The following is a 12,518-nucleotide window of genomic DNA, read 5'->3' as shown; positions in this document are numbered from 1 at the left end:
CAATAGAATAAAATACAGCTTTAGGTAAGTACTGTGTTTTGCCCCTAGCCAGATGGAGCCAGAGACTTCAGATTGAATTTTAAATCTGCTAATGAGATGTCTAATTCCTGTTAATGCAATATGAAATTCTGCTTTGGCAGGGGCTGTGTAGAAATGCAAGAATCATTTGGTCTGAAAGAACCCTAAATTGTTGACCATGGGCGCAAACCCATAAACTACAGCAGCCCTCAGGGATGCTCTCATTTACCTCAGCCTGATACAGCCTATAGTCTACACCAAAGTCCGCATATTCCAGAATGCAGAGCATGCTGGGTACTCGCCACCTGCTGCCAACATGAGGCCAGTCCTGTCTCCAGCAGTCCATTGGCAGGGCTTCCCGTGTGGAGATAACATAGGGCCACACATGCCGACACGATGCCACTAGCAGAATTCTCAGGAACTCTATTCTGCTTCACCCCTATCCGCAGAGGAGCACGAAGGAGCCATCAGAGGCGTCCAGGCAGGGTTGTGGTTTAAGTCTGTGCTGGTAACTTACTGAAATAAAAATACAAGTTCCTTTTTCCATGCTGCTGTTTTTTGGCAGATGCAGCAAGGTCCTGAGTGGGAGTCAGTCTGTCCCCTGTTTGCTGATGAGAAGAGGCTAGGAATATGTCTCAATGGGCCATGCAAATATATCCCACATCCTGTCTTGAACAGATGAAGCAACTTCCCAGTTTTGAGATAACTAGCTCCAGTTTAACGTTCCAGAGTACCTGAACGGGGTGATCCACAGTCTGCAAGATTCATACATTCCTAGATGTTCGGGGCTGGCAAGGACCTCACCAGATTAGCAGGTCCAGTCTCCCTGCACTTGAGCAGAAAAGACTGCTGGGGTCAGATGACCCCAGCGAGGTGTGCCTCCAGTCATTTTTTGAAGATTTCAAGGTTAGATGATTGGAGGGAGTCTGTTCCAGACCCTGGACATTCGAACCATAAACATTTTTTCCTTTATGTCCAATCTGAATCAATCTGCTAGCAGTTTGTATCTATTGTTCCTTGTCTTCCCCTGGGGTGCCTTGGTGAACAGATGCTCCCCAAAGACTTAATGTACACCCTTTACATAATTGTAGGCTGCTAACAAGTCCCCTCTCAGTCTTCTCTTCTCCAGGCTAAACAGCCCCATGTCTTTCAGCTTCTTCTCATAAGGCCAGCTCCCCAGCCCTCTAATCATACATGTAGCCCTCCTTTGGACTCACTCAAGTTTCTCCACATCCTTCTTGAAGTGCGGTGCCCATAACTGGATGCAACCGCACCAAAGCCAAGTACAGCAGGAGGATGACACCCTTAGTCTTGCTTGATATGCGTCGGTAGGTGCATGCCAGTGTTTTATTTGCACTACCAGCTGCTATGCCATCCCATTGAGGGCTCATGTTCACTCTGTGGTCTATCACAACCAGGATCCACTGGTGCCAAACAGAACATCCGGGGAATAAAAAACCTCAGCCTTCTGGGAGCTAAACAAATGGAGAGGTGGACAGGAAGGCATTTGATTTGGGGGACACAGCTAGGAATCTTTCGTCTTCCTTCCCTCCAACTCCCTGCCCCCAAAAACAAAAAACACAAAACAAAAACCAGAGTCGTCCCATGAAATGATTTTTTTTCTTTCATTCTGAAGGCACTGATGGAATGGGATGGGAGAATCAATTTTATATAAGATATGAAACCCTCAGTTTTGAACTTGGCGATTGTCTTAGTGCAAAATAAGCATGCGTCATATGGTCAGATGATGTGCAGACCTGATTTCTCCTGAAAAGACATACCAGAGCAGTATTGTCACAGGATCTTAACAGTGCCTAAACTTGTAAATCCCTGGTAAAGCCACCTCAAAGACCAATGTATAGTCAGAATAGATAGGGAGGGAAGATTAGGGGCCTGATTCTGTATCAGATAATGGCTCCCTTGCCCCACTCTAGACCAGGGGTGGGCAAAATGAGGCTTGGGGGCTGGATGCGGCCCACCAGGCCATTCAATCCATCCTGCAGGGCCCCTAAAAACATTTAGAAAATTAATATTTATCTGCCCTGGGCTGCCTCTCATGTGGTCCTCGATGGCTTGCCAAAACACAATAAATGGCCCTGTGCCCAAAATAATTGCCCACCCCTGCTCTGGACCAAAACCTGGAAAATTGGGCTAGCTAGGACTTCCTCCTATGCTGGAGAAATCCTTGGAGAGCAGCTCTGTGGCCTCTCCTCATGACAGGAGAGTAGTGGGTCTGCCCAGGGGAAAAAGGCAGGTCCTCATAGAGATATCATGTGGGAATATCTTTGATAACCATATCCAGGTGCTGAAACTTATGCTAAGGTCTTTCCCAACCTCAGAATCGATGAACTGTAGAAGTAAAAACACTTTGCCCCCAGCTTCATTTCCAGTGCTGAGCAGGACATAGCCAGACCTGAGAACTGGAACAGAGCCTAGTCAAAAACTAGTGTCTGCAGTGCCAGGGCTGAAGCTGGGTAGTTTCTGGTATGACCCCTGAGGTACAACACCTGAGCCCCCTCCCCGTCCCTGCCGATGTCTGTATTCTGATAACCGCATTCGTCTCCATTCTCTCTCCTGCTATCTTGTGAAAACCCCACGCACACAGAGCAGGGGGAGCAGCCGAACCCTCGCTACATGGAAAACGGTGACAGACTATGCACTGTCATAGTACACAAGGCAAACCTGGGGGGGAAAAGTCAGAGGAAAAATATTTTGTCTCATCTCTATCCCTAGCACTCATCTTGGGCATTACATGAAATTACATAAACAGCTCTTGGAAAGGGGAGCTCTTTGCCCTCTAATTGGGCAAGTGCTCAATAAATAAGAAGTACAAAGAGGTGGGATAGGGAGTGAGCAGAGGCTGTGTACTAGTCACTGTAAACTCTGGAAAAGGTGGAGCAGGGAGAAGGCAGGGCCTGAATAAAGGTGTAATTATATGTTACTCATGAGCTTTGTTACAAGACAAAACGAGTGTGCCAAAGGGCAGTTATCTTATCATGGTTGCTGTAGGGAAGGACCTGGTGTATATATAAGCCAGAGTATACAGGGGCCAAGTTTGCCCTTACGGAGAATTCTTCGCTTATTTGTCTTGTGTAGAGGGAAGGTCCTTGGCAGCTGCCTTGATTCATTGTGCTATAGCTGATTATCAAATATTCTGAAGCTGATGGTTAACCAGTGCCTTTGTGAAGCAGGTTGTTTTGGCCAGAGGCAGGGTGTGGTGTATGAGTTGGCAAGTTTGATAATGAGATATTTATAGAGTCAGCACAAACCAGCAAATGTACTGCATGCTGGCGTGCCTCTCTAGAATGACAATCCACCTTGCCTTTGTTCCTGTGTGAGCTGCTGACCCAATCCAAATGGACTTCAAGAGGGCAGGAACAGGACCTGTGTCACATGGCTTTGTCGGTGTCAGACTGCCGTGATCCCCCCGCTTTACTTATGGCAGGTTAGAGCATTAATGTTTGGTGTTGTGTTGGGGTTGACTGTGTAGTTTTGCTAAGAGGTTAGACAATGGATTTGTTTAGGATGGTTTGAACAGGGATGATCCTGCCTTGGTCAGGGCATTGAATTACGTGATCTATGGAGGTAGGTCCCTTCCAGCCCTACTTCTCTATAATCCTATGATTCCACGTGTATCATCTCTCATCATCGTCTCATCTCATCTCTGTCCACAAACCTCATGTGTCTGGTCTCTTAAATTTTTTTTTAAAACCTTGAATATCCAAAGGAGGCAACCTAGCTTTTGGGGTTACTGAATGAACATTATCTAGTTGCAAATTCCCACTAGTGCCATGGCATAAGGTATGCCATGATCAGGGCTTCCAGGCCAGAATCCATCTGCTAGCCATATTAATATCTTAATTAAAAAATATTTAGCAAGAATAGCAGTTCCTAGATGCAGGGGAAAGGCAACTAAGGGAAATGGTCAACTGATATCAGAGACTAAGTGTAACTAAAGATCTGGGCCCTCACAAAACAGGAGGAAAGGGCTATACATAGTTCTGTTATGTTTTTACTGAGGTTGTTACCTATGCTAGTCTGAAGGCAGCAGAAGGTAGGAGAGGATGGCACCTTACAGACTAACTGATTCAGAGAGGCATGGGCTTATGAGAGGCTAGCACCTCATGAGCTAGTTTTTTGCCTCCATAAAATCATACTGCTCTGAACCAGTTCATCTCAAAGATGCCACCAGGACCTACCTTCTGCTTCTCTTTCTACTGTAGGTGCAATTCATCCTGCTCAACCAGGACTAATGCGAAAGAAAAGAACTGATATGAAAGCTTTGCTAACTTTAGGGATAAGTATAATAATGCCATACCTAATCCCTTTGAGTGCAGCAAAGGAGCATGTCTGATGGGTAGTGATTCAGAAAAGCAGAGCTCTGCCACTGACTTGTGTGAATTTGGACAAGTTGTTTAACTTCCTTGCTCCTTACTTGATGCATCTATATGAGACACTTTACTGTGCAGTAGACTAATTTACTGTGGAGTAAAGCATCACCATCTACACAGGCATAGCATTTACTGTGCAGTAGGTTAGTCTACTACACGGTTGGTTACTACCTGTAGATACAGGTATTAGATTGACTACACAGTAGCTACTGTGCAGTAGTGCATGTGTAGACCTCTGACCAGGAGCAGTTTGCTCCTTGTCAGCCCAGGCAGCAGAGGGTAGGTGAACTGTCCCCTCCCCCAAGCAGCTATTTCTCAGCCCTGTGCCCCAAGCTCCTGTTGGGGGTGGCAGCTGCTTTGGAGGTGGGGCAACAATTTGTGCCTGGCACCTGGAGCTCCCCCGGGCTGCGGTAGGGGGACAAAGTAGGGCACGTGTAGCCCTGCACTGAACTGCTCCCATCAGGAGTCAATTTGTTCCTGATGGGTGCACATATAGACACAGGGTGCTTGCCTGCCTCATAGGAGACTTCTAAAGCTTATCTGTGCTTGCATATCTACAGATCAAGTTTACTATGGAGATGTAAAGTATCAAGCATTACCTGAGAGGTTTTAGAATCTGCATGAGAAGTTTTTAAAAGTAGGTTACAGAAACCCTTGGATGAGATGGTTTACACAAGTGTGATCCTGCTTTGAGCCTGGGCTTGAAGTCGATGCCCTTTGAGGTCCCTGCCACCATAATGTTTGTATGGATCTAAGGATGGTCTTCAAAGGGTGGTGTTTCTGAGATCACAGGAAGAAGGCTAATCGAACAATGAGACAGCAGTGAAGAAAAGACATTGTGTAGAATTATTTGCACCAATCCAGAATGAGCAAAATGAAGACTCGCAAGTACTGGTATAGGTCTAATCCATTTAAACACCTGTTTAGAGACGTGCTGTTAAAGCAAGTGTGCCTCAGAGGCCAAATTCAGCTGCTGATTCTCAGTGGGTTTTCTTTTTTTGGTTAACATCTGTGAGGAGATTTCGTCTGCCAGAGACATGTATTATCTTGGAGTAGATTACTTCTGGGGTTCTTAAATTAATATTCTGTATGAGATAAATAGGCATGAGTTAAATATATAGAGGATTTTAACACATGCAGTAATAAGCACTAGACATTAAAGCACTTGTACTAAAACCAATTGTAAATTGGAGTGTGTCATTTTTACCCTTCTTTACAGAACTGTAGAACATACCTTCCAATAACATGTAAGTCATTTCTGTTCATCTTTACTAATAAATTATTACTGAAAAGGAATGTACTGTGAATAGTACCTTAGCCTTACAAGGCACCTATAGCCTTTTGTGATAGAAACTGCCATTTTATTGCTGTCCCTTTTCCCTTGAGCATTTAATAGTTTTCAGTTCCAATTCCAACTCCTGCATTAGCCATAGCAGACGTGCTCATGTCATGGCCCTGTCAGACTCTAACGAATCTGCAAATTCTGCTAAATACCTGTCATCAACAATCTCAGACGGGACACAAGAAGAAGTTGTGTCAAAAGAAGGAAGGAGAAACAGAACCAGTACTCAGGTTGGATACTCACCTGATGTCTTCTTCATAAAAGCAAACTGAACATATATTCCTGATAACTACTACAAAATATATTATAATGGTTTTACAGATCACTATAGGCAAAGGAATTGGCTGCTGTATTTAACTGGAAACTTCAGACTTTTATATAACCATGAGACCTTCTTTAACTTACTTCCTCTTTATTTCTTTTTAAATTCTTTTACTTCTTTTTATTTTATCCTTCAGTGCCTACTTGGTTCATTTCACCACCCCTTCCCCCACCACTATTTCCTTTCCACCTCCCATTTCATTACCCACCCCCATCCTGTTAACTATCCACCTCCCAGCTTCATGTTCCCACCCCAACCCCTCTCTCACCCCTGCCACTGGAGCAGAGATAGAAACCTGTCATGGCTCACCAGCCCTGCAGTGGCAACTCAGCTGTAGCTCCTAGTCCTGCCCCTGCCTGCCAACCCCTGCCTGCCAACCCCTTTAGTGGCAAGTCACAGCTGTGCAGGTGGGAGACAGTCAGAGAAGGCTTTTAGCCTTAAGTTGTGACAGCTCCAAACTCGAGCTAGCACTAACACCAAGCAACATTTGAGAAGCTCGAAGTGCAGTGTGTAACCAGGCCCTTACATGGGCACCTTTTCTTATTTTTGGTATTGCAAAGTACTTGGGATTTTCCTGATGAAAGATGCATGCTAGACCCAACTTCAACTTCTGGGTCATTACATCAGAGCTATGCCCTTTGCTGTATGCCTGAAAATCACCTGTGTGTTTACTCTCCATTTTGACTGCATCACATTTACTTTTTTGTAATCAGGTTTTGGCTTATGAAACCAAGTTACTGTCTATCTGCAATTCCCAGGGGAACCTCTCAATAATGCTACAATCAACACGATGTGGTTTTGACGGAAATATAAAATGTGCCAATGAAGCCTCTCAGAAAAGCCTTACCTTCAGATAGCTATTTATGGTAATAACAGCTAAGGCATTTGCACAAATTCTTTGATTGAAGCTAAGCAAGATGAGCTATTCTGAATAATCTGATTTTCCTTCTCTACTTTCTGCCAAATTCTGTCAAAACACATTGTGTGTCAACAACCTCTTTTCAAGGGAATCACACAAAACAAGTGATGCTGGAACAGGAGCAGTTATTTTTATGTCAGCTTCAGATTCCTGAAATTTGCCCAATTGGTGGCCACTTTGGCAATGAGGTTAATTTGCATTTTATGAAACAGTTCAGTTTTCCCCAAGATTAAGACAGAAGTGGCCTTTGTGTGTCCCCGCAAGTAACGCTACATCTTGATCTGTGGATGTAAGTCAATCCATGGAGACAGGAGGTCCAAGGATGCAATGCTCTGCTTGAAATTAAGCAACCTGATGGTAGCCCAAGAGGAGTCACGGGTCCCGCAGTGTGCCTTATCTGGGTGCCCAATGCTATATGAGATGATGCTATACTACAGGTCCCAAAATAAAATGTTTTATCTTTCTTTTTGGCCTATCGTGGCTCACCATAGACTCTAAGCTGGATGGTAAATTTTTAATGGTTTACCTACCTTTTTAATGCAAACTTTCTTAGCAATTAACAAGAAATTAGAAAATTACCTCCACCACCAGGGTATCATGACAGGGGACCTAGGAAAGGGCACAAATCATATTTTCCAGAATGTTCCTTATAGTATTAGTAGCCACGACCAGGACAAGGAGAAGGTCTCCAAAGGCAAAGCAGGATTTCCAGCAGGAAGGGCAGCGTGTCCTTAGATAAGGAATGTACTAGGAGGGGAAGGATGGGAAGTGTTGATTCATCAACATCCATTACAAATAGAAACATGAACAGCTAAAACCAGCTAAAGGTTCTTGTGTTATTTATAAATAATTGTATTTTTGTTTGCATGTCAACAGGGTGACAGCGGTACAAGCCAGGGATGGGATTCCTGGACAGTCTGGCAATCGTGCTTGCAAACCAGAACCTCCTTTATCTGTCAGAAGTAGAAAGGGCATGGGAACCTTTGGAGCCAGCCTGACCCAGGTCCAAGGAGCTATTTAGAGGAACAGTCTAGGAAATTAGGACTTTAACAGGGATTGCCTTGTACATTGTCTAGAAGAGATACCGCACCCAGTGGAAAGCAAGGTTATGCCCAGATGAGTTAAGTATTTTCTCAAGCACCTGAAAGTGAACAGTAGCTCCAAACAACTGTAGGAACAATTTGCTTCGAGTGACCAAGATCACCAGTATAAGCGTATGTAATGAAAAGAACTGAGCATACACAGACAGTCAAAGGCTCTTTTCCTGCGTCTACAAATTTACAAAAAGATAAAAATTGGGATAACGGGCTTCCACCTCTACTGGGGAGCAAAGTTTCATAGATCTGAGGATGATTCAACTAAAAGGGGAGAAAAGTAATGCTGTCCTGCAACTTGTACAGTCAGTGGCTTGGCCTGTGTGTGCAACACCACTCACCAGCTAAGCAGATCTGGGCTTGGTCTATAGCTTGATGAGTGACTGGCCAACATTTGGCATGGGGACATTTTTCTTGGAGCCTGTATGGAACAAATAAATGCCCAATGTGACACTACATCGTGTTGTACAAGTCATGAAAGTGAGGTTTTGGGGTACATGGTCAGTGAAGATCCTCCTTACAAAAGGAGATGCTAGCCCCCAGTTCCAATCCAGGCAATAATGTCCATGTCCCTGCCTGAACCTCCTCAAGCAGCTTCAGCTGGACACAGCTGGGTCTAATTTTCCACTTGGTTTGCAATAAAAAAGAATCACCTTTGCTTTTGTGTAGGGCAAGGGAGAATTTGTTTTGCTCCTGGTGCCAAACAGCTAGAGCAGCATGGTTGTAGGCTAAGACACAGCCAGCTTTCCTGTCAAAGGTGGTTGTTTTCCAAGAGGTGCGTGAGTTCTGCCGAATGATTTATGAGTCTTTTGATGAAAAGAACAAATGCAAAAGAATCATCCTATTTTGAGGCGATGTAAAACTAGAGGACTAGGTAATAGCCACAAATAATACATTTCCCCATTGGCATGCTTGTCTAGGAGAGCCCTCAAATGATAAATGTTAAGATCAAGGAAAGATGCATTAAGAACCATTAAAAGGATGAACAGATGGCAGGCAGAATGGCTAGAAACAGGCACGGCCAGCTATTGCAGGTTGAGCTGTGCCAGGCAGGATGCTGACAGGAAAAAGTAGCTATGAGAAGATGTGGGATTGCTCAGAGAAGGATCAGGGCTGCACCAGCACTACAGGATGGGGATGTCCCCTCTCCTTTTCATTTCCATTCTTAAATGCAGGAGATCCTTAGTGGCTATGTCAAACCTGTCTGGTCCAAACCTATTTCAGAGGAGAGGTTTGCATGGCTGCTGGTCTTCTACCCCTTTCTTAGAAGGAAGCAAATTGTTTTGATGAATCTGAAGCTGAAGCTGTGGAGTAAGGCTGGTGTAGGCAGGACCCTATGGAAGCAGAAAACATAGAATATTGTATGCATCTGGGAGAGAAGAGACAGTGTCTGGGGAGGATGCCAGTGGCAAAAGCCACAGAAGCAATTTAACAAATGCAAAACACTGAGCAGAGCATTCAGAAATCACCTCCAAAACTGTTTAGGTCTTAATGACTGAGCGAGCCACAGAAATGAACTGAGCAAAAAAGAAAAACAAGATGCAGCCAAGAGGTCACTGGCCTGGGCTTCCTTGAGCTGATAGTCACAGACAGACATGGCTTCACTTCAGTGTAAATCTTGTCTCCTCTCCTGAAAGCATGCTATTAATGTTAGTACTGTTCCCTCTTCCTGTGTCAGCTGGGTTGTCAGTGTGCACCTAGAGTGGCCATCATAGAGGACAGTCCTGTTGTCCTCTGTCCTCTATTGATATGAAACTGGATGCCTTTATGTCCTCTATTTTTCTGTTGAAGAGAAAAATGGAGGACATAAATGCATTGGGTTTCATATCAATAGAAGACAGAGGACAGAGTAGCAGAAAACCGGCATGTCCTCTATGATGGCCACAGTGCGCCACCCTTTGGCATGGCCCTTTCTCCCGGCCAGCCTGTGGGACTGGCTTTTTGCCATTCAAGAGAAGAAACAGAAGATAAAATAGGACAGTAACAACTTTGGCCTTCTCATCAGTACTGTGGGTGCCAGTCAGACAGTAGCAATGTGAGTTGCCACCAGCATTATCTAGGTAGTCAGCATGCTGCAAGTTCTCATCACAGTAATTAGTTTCATATTAGTTCCCCTCTCTGCCCCTGTCTCTTTTTGTCCCTTTTCTTTTCAGCTCTTCTCATTACATATGAACCAATGCTGAACCCAGAGGGACCCTGTTGCTGGACTAGCACTTCCTGCCTCTTTTGCAATAAATGCATTATTGTTATATTTCTTATTAAAATGTAATTAATGTAATTAAACTTCTGATGAAAATCACAATTTTAGCCAAGGAATCCTGATAGCCCATTGTTTGCTGTCTAGCATCAGGAAAAACAAGGTTTTTGACATTTCCATTTTGCCATTGAGGGACATCTTTGCAATATCTACTCCTGTGCTCCTAACCAGTGTGTGAGATCATTCAAATAACAAGGAGTGTTCCTATTTGTTGCAACTTCCATTTTTCTCACATGTTTCAACTTCAAAGCACTGTGAACAAGAAGCAAGTAATTCCTACCACATCTCAGCGACGTGTAACCACTCGGCAGTGTGGCAGTGAGCATGTCTGCATGCATAGGTTGAGAAGAGTAGGCAGGTCAGTCATTTCATCCCCATTTTACACACTAAGGCACCAATGTGGAAATGATGTACACCAACCCCAGGAGACATAGAAGCTGTCAGCAGTACAGCTGAGGTTAACACACAAGAGTTCCTGGCTCCCGCCCCAGACCCACGGTATGAATCCCTAAACTTTGATTGACCTTTCCTTATCAGTTGCATTTCTTTACTTTCTTGCCTCTTGCCCTTGGGCAATGAAACCAGGTTGCTCTGTTCCACTGTTAGTGGCCAGTTTCATTTCTCAATTCTTATACACCAGCCAGATCCCTTTCGGTTGGGTTCGCAGGATGTTTAAAAGTGACCAAAATAATTTCCCCTGAACTCACTTCCCTCTCTCCTTGCCCTGTTTTTTCTGGGAAAAAAACCCTTTTAAAAATATAACAGCTAAAAGCGGGGACTTACCCCTCTGCCCTGACCCTTCTTGGTAGAGCTGAATTATTTAAAAACAGATGCAGGCTAGACCCCTCATATTCTTGTCAGTGGCTTTATTTGCCTGACTCTACAGAGGCTTCACCTGCACTGATCCTGATGGGGAGGATCATAGAGCTATGTTTGCTTTCTGAACTGAGCAAAAAGGACTAGAGAAAACACTGCGTAGGGGCCCTAGTTAGAACATCACGGTCCAGCTAATGCCAGAGCTTTTAGTGAATCGTGCTTCAGTAGGAGCTGCACAGGTGGGTGCTCAAAGCAGTTCAGCAGCTGTGGCCAGTGCAGTGCACCATACTGTTCCATTTTGCTCAAGTGCCTTTTCTTGGACTGAAACTCCCAGAGCGCCTCCTTGAACACAGGGTGTGGTACAGTGTAGCTCAGAGCCCTGGCAGCTTCAGCGCCAGACAGTTCTGTTTGGGAACTGATATCAGGTGAGCTTGTTCCTGAGAAGTAGTTTGCATGAGGAGGATGATAAGTATCATTGTGAAGCTGCCAACTTCCTTTCAAGACCCAGGGGAGTGGTGCTTTCCCCCACTGGAAGAAATGAATGAGGAATTGATGAATAGTCAGACAGAGCCATGTGCAACATTTTATGGGTAAAATCCACTTGGGGAAAGCACTTGGGGTTTTCTTTTTCCTACTGGATGGAGACAAGTGCTTAAAGTCTGGCAATCAGGTCTCATAGTAGAGATGATATCTTTTATTAGAGCAACAACATTTTTGCAAAACAAAATCTTTTATTGCAAGCTTTCGGGCACAAACACCCTTCATCAGGCATTGGAGAAAAGATTGTAGAAGTCGTAAAGTCTGGAGCACTTTGCACCTCTGAGGGAGGATGGGACCACCAGGGGAGAGTTTGTGGCTTCAAGTGTTACTGCAGCATTGCTATTAAATAAGAACAGTAAATAATAATAAAGCCACCTTTGCATTCTTCAATCCTGGGGCTGTTTTGTTTCACTGCCCTGAGAGCTGCTCTAATTTATCTGAGGGGCTTGTTTCCCCCAGAGGGTCCTTATAGCCTCCAGGGATCACTGGGACACAGTGGTGCCCTGGCCACATCCCCTAACCCAGACTGGGCCCCCTGGCTGAAGAGGTGGAGCTGGACCTTCTTTAGCACTTCTGGCTGTACGTCGACACTGACTGTCCTGCAGAGAGCAGTGTTAGGTCATTTTTGCATTGGTGCAGTAGTGTGCAGGGGAGGATGCAGAGCAGAGGGTTTTGTACAGTTTACTGTGCTGGGTCAGTAAAGTGCCATGTTCCTTTTTTCTCAAAAAATTGAAACACATCATGCAAATGTGTAATGAGAGCATGATGATAATAGTATGAAAAACCGGAATGAGATAATCATCCAATTAATCACACTGG

At 44.6% G+C, this 12,518-nt stretch overlaps 1 long non-coding RNA gene across 1 annotated transcript in view; it reads left to right on the top strand.

The window, feature by feature from the left end:
• The window catches only part of LOC109283249 (uncharacterized), a 34,434-nt gene extending 22,345 nt beyond the window's left edge, over nucleotides 1–12,089 (top strand). Inside the window, exon 3 of the long non-coding RNA XR_009463990.1 lies at nucleotides 7,869–12,089. This is a non-coding gene — a long non-coding RNA (uncharacterized LOC109283249). The remainder of the gene's footprint in view (nucleotides 1–7,868) is intronic.
• Nucleotides 12,090–12,518: the final 429 nt, after the last annotated feature.

The sequence above is a fragment of the Alligator mississippiensis genome, chromosome 8 (assembly GCF_030867095.1).
Source record: "Alligator mississippiensis isolate rAllMis1 chromosome 8, rAllMis1, whole genome shotgun sequence".
Lineage (NCBI taxonomy): Eukaryota > Metazoa > Chordata > Crocodylia > Alligatoridae > Alligator > Alligator mississippiensis.
Note: the sequence above shows the minus strand (reverse complement) of the source record. Positions and strands in the feature narration are given on the sequence as shown.